This window comes from Hyaena hyaena, unplaced genomic scaffold, assembly GCF_003009895.1.
Source record: "Hyaena hyaena isolate Hyena2069 unplaced genomic scaffold, ASM300989v1 scaffold_1433, whole genome shotgun sequence".
Classification (NCBI taxonomy): Eukaryota; Metazoa; Chordata; class Mammalia; order Carnivora; family Hyaenidae; genus Hyaena; species Hyaena hyaena.
In genome coordinates, this window is record NW_024082054.1 from 293,482 (window position 1) to 297,801 (window position 4,320).

At 40.8% G+C, this 4,320-nt stretch overlaps 1 pseudogene; it reads right to left on the reverse strand.

Moving 5' to 3' along the window:
* Positions 1-334: 334 nt before the first annotated feature.
* LOC120225501 lies at positions 335-1,307 on the reverse strand (annotated as a pseudogene).
* Between the last annotated feature and the right edge of the window lie 3,013 nt (positions 1,308-4,320).

A 4,320-nucleotide genomic window follows, 5' to 3' on the forward strand; every position in this document is an offset into this window, starting at 1 on the left:
ACTCAGTTAAGCATCCAATTCATGATTTTGGTTCAGGTCAAGATCTCACATCGGTGACATTGAGCCCCACTTAAAGCTCTGCACTGATTGCATGGACATGGCTGGTGATATTTCATCAATCTCATTTTGCTCCTCCCCACAAACTCTTACTCTCCATCTCAAAATATATACATAAAATTTTTTTAAATACAGAATAAATAGTTGTTCATAATGAATGAAAAGCTTCTATCAACTGATTACTGTAGGAAGATAGACTACAGATTGTCAGACTATGAACTGATACAAATACCATGATCTAGGTCTTCTAGAGCTTTAAGCCCTGTTACTCAAGTCTTTATCTTGAAACAAAGAATCCTAAATGCAGAAAATATCTCTCTGCTAAAGAGCTTTCTCAGGGCTTGCTTGATGTCTCTGTTCCGCAGACCATAGATGAAGGGGTTCAGCATGGGCGTCACCACTGTGAACATAACTGAGGCGATGGCACATGCTCTGGAGTTTTGAGAAGCAGCAGAACTAAGATACACCCCAAGGCTTGTACCATAGAACAAGGAGACCACCGAGAGGTGAGACCCACACGTGGAAAATGCTTTATACTTGCCCTTCACTGATGAAATTCTCAAAATGGAAGTTACAATTCTAGAGTAAGAGGAGAGGATGCCAATGAGTGGAACAACACCCAGAAGCCCACTTGCCAGATACATGGCCAGGTCATTGAGGAACGTATCAGAGCAAGCAAGTTGGATCACCTGCTTCAGTTCACAGAAAAAGTGCAGGATTTCCAGCTCTGTGCAAAAAGAGAGTCTCAATATCATTAAGTCATGTATTAGAGAGGTAAGAGCATTCAATAGGCAGGTTATCAGAAATAGGGTGCAGCAGAACTTGGGGTTCATGATGACCATGTAGTGCAGTGGGTGACAGATGGCCACAAAACGGTCATAGGCCATCACTGTCAAGAGTAAGCTGTCTATTCCTGCAAAAACCATGTAAAAGTACATCTGGCTGAGGCAGCCTTCATAGGTGATCACTTTGCTCTGCGTCTGGATGTTCAGCAGCATCTTTGGGACGGTGGTGGAGGTGAAACAGATGTCTGAAAAGGACAGGTTGGAGAGGAAGAAGTACATGGGTGTGTGGAGGCGGGAGTCTGTGACAATGGCCAGGATGATGAGCAGATTCCCAGTGAAGGTGACCAGGTACATGGACAGGAACAGCCAAAAGAGCAGTGATTGCAGCCCCCCCTCTTCTGAAAGTCCCAGCAGGATAAATTCTGTAACCCGGGTTTGGTTTCTTCCTTCCATGTAACTGATGAAAATGGCTGGAACAGAGACCAGGGCATTGTAAAGGCACCAACAAGATCACAGAATTAAAAGAAATGCTGAGTCTTCAACTTGCTACATTCTTTAATTCTTTTTTTTTTTTTTTTTCCAAATAGTTTGTTGTCAAATTAGTTTCCACATAACACTCAGTGCTCATCCCCACAAGTGTCCTCCTCCATGCCCATCCCCCCTCCTCCCCACATCCATCAGTCCTCAGTTTTTGTCAGCATTCAAGAGTCTCTCATGGTTTGCCTCTCTCCCTTTCCCCCACCATTTCCACCCTTCTTCTCCCCCTTGTTCCTCCGTCAAGTTCCTCCTAATCCTCCTATACGTGCAAACATATGATATTTGTCCTTCTCTGCCTGACTTACTTTGCTCAGCATAACACCCTCAAGGTCCATCCATGTTGCTACAGAGGCCAGATTTCATCGTTTCTCATTGCCATGTAGTATTCCATGGTATAGATAAACCACATCTTCCTGATCCATTCATCTGTTGATGGACACTTAGGCTCTTTCCATGTTTTAGCTATTGTGGAGAGTGCTGCTATGAACATTCTTTAATTCTTACACATTTCCTACAAATGTAGAATATGTACCAGATAATTTCAGGGACTCTCAAATGCTCCAACTCAAACTATTCCCAATTTTTGTTCTAAATCAAAATAATATTTGAAACACTCTTCTCCCAGTAAATTTTCTGAGACTTTTTGTATTCACTCAGCAAAATTTAACAAATTACCTTGTGACAAATACCGCTGAAAGCATGGCAAAAAGTAGTGATGGGTGTTTGACCTTAACAAGAATGAGTCTTAGATCCATGTGTGCATCAGAGGGAGGAATAGCATATTAATAAATGAATAAATGATGTTACAAGTGGTGGTTACAACTAATAAGTAAAATAATTTAGGTCAAAGTAATCTTAGGTGAAAGGAAAACCTGCATTGTGTCATGTCTGAGCAGGGGCTTCCGATCTGGAAAACTAAGGGATACAAACCATGTGAGTAACTGTGAGAAAACCAGGCAAGGCAGAGAAACCACATGTGCAAAGGTCTTGAGTCGAGAACTCACCCGAAACTATCATGCAACATCAAAGAGAAAGCTGTGAGCAGAGCAGATACACAAAGGGAGTAGGAGTTGAGTGTAAATTAGAAAGAGAGGAATTCAAAGCATTCTGCATTTATGGGAACATTCTAAGTCATGGACAGCTCAGTTCACTGTCGTTTTTATATGTATATGTTATATATGATGTCTGTCTACAAAAAGATACATTTTATGTAATGTATACAAATGGAACATAATTCATGCTTTCGTCTATGTACTTCAATGATAAATTCTCTTTTCGCTATTCACACACACACACACACACACACACACACACACACACACATCCACAAGGAGTGCATGTAGGGAGAGAGGCAGAGAGCGAGTTTTTCGTTACTGTGGTACTATGTACTCTTGTAGCTGAAGCACAACTTTTCAGAAAGAAGGGGACAGGAGACACCATAAGTCAAAGAGCTTCTTTCTCCTAGGAGAATTGCATTTTATGATGTAGTTATTCCAGAAGAGTACTCGTGGCTAAGGGTCACTAGAACCACACAAAATTACAATAACATCAATCTTCCTCAATCTCTTCCAAAAAACTTCAAATGGGAAACACTTCCTACTTTATTCCTTCAGGCCAGCATTCCACTAATATCAAAGCCAAGAAGAGACATTGAAAGAAAGGTACAGAACGATATTGCCAAGGAATATCGATGTGAAATTTTTGACTAAATAGTACCGATTCAAACACAGCAGCCTTTGATCATGATGTAGAAAAGGATTATGCATCTTGACCAAGTGGGATTTATTCCTGGAAAGCAATCAGAGTTTAACTAATAAATCTCCCTCAGTGTAGTAGAAGACATTAACTGAATGAAGAATAAAAGCACATGAGTATTGGGGCGCCTGGGTGGCTTAGTCGGTTGGGCGTCTGACTTTCGCTTAGGTCATGATCTCGCGGTTCGTGTGTTCGAGCCCCGCGTCGGGCTCTGTGCTGACTGCCAGCTCAGAGCCTGGAGCCTGTTTCAGAGTCTGCATTTCCCTCTCTCTCTCTGACCCTCCCCTGCTCACTCTCTCTGTCTCTCTCTCTCTCTCTCTCTCTCTCCCTCTCTCTTAGAAATAAATAAAAATATTTAAAAAAAAAAGCACATGAGTATCTTAACAGATGGTAAATAATAAGTGACAAAATGGAGTATACCTTAATAGTATCATTCAAGAAACTAAAAACAGAAGGAAAGTTCCATAACACGAATAGGTCATATGAAAACCCACCTCTAAAATCGTTCTCAGCAGTGAAACACTGAGAGCGACCTCTCAGAGAAGATAAGACAAGCATGTCTGCTTTCATATCTTTTATGCACCAGGCATTGCATGTTCCAGACATAGCAACTAGCCAGAAAAATAAAAAAGAAAGAAAACAGAAGAAGGAAATAAAAGCCATCAAAATTAGATTGGTATGATTTGTCTTCACATCGAAGGTGACCTTATTTTTAAAAGATAGCATTAGGGGCACCTGGGTGTCTCAGTTGGTTAAGTATCCAGCTCTTGGCTTAGGTTCAGGTCATGATCTCACAGCTTCATGTGTTTGAGCCCCCATCGGACTCTGTTCAATCAGTGCGGAGGCTGCTTGGGATCTGCTCTCCCTCTCACTGTCCATCTCCTACTTATGCTGTTTCTGTCTCTCTCAAAATAAATGAATAAACGTATAAAAAATTGAAATAGCATTAAAAACAAGAAAAACTGTTAGAGTAATAAAAAAATTCAGCAAAGTTGCAAAATATAAATCATGCAATATATAACTCATGTAGCTAATGGAATGAACGTACCATGAGGGGGAAAAATCATTCTAATCGTATTTCAATTGTGTGACACAATCTCATTGAAAGAAGTGGGCAAAAAAGTGCAGAAGAACAAATTCTGGGAAAAGAGGAGTCTGTAAAACTGGATGTGAAAGACATTGCACA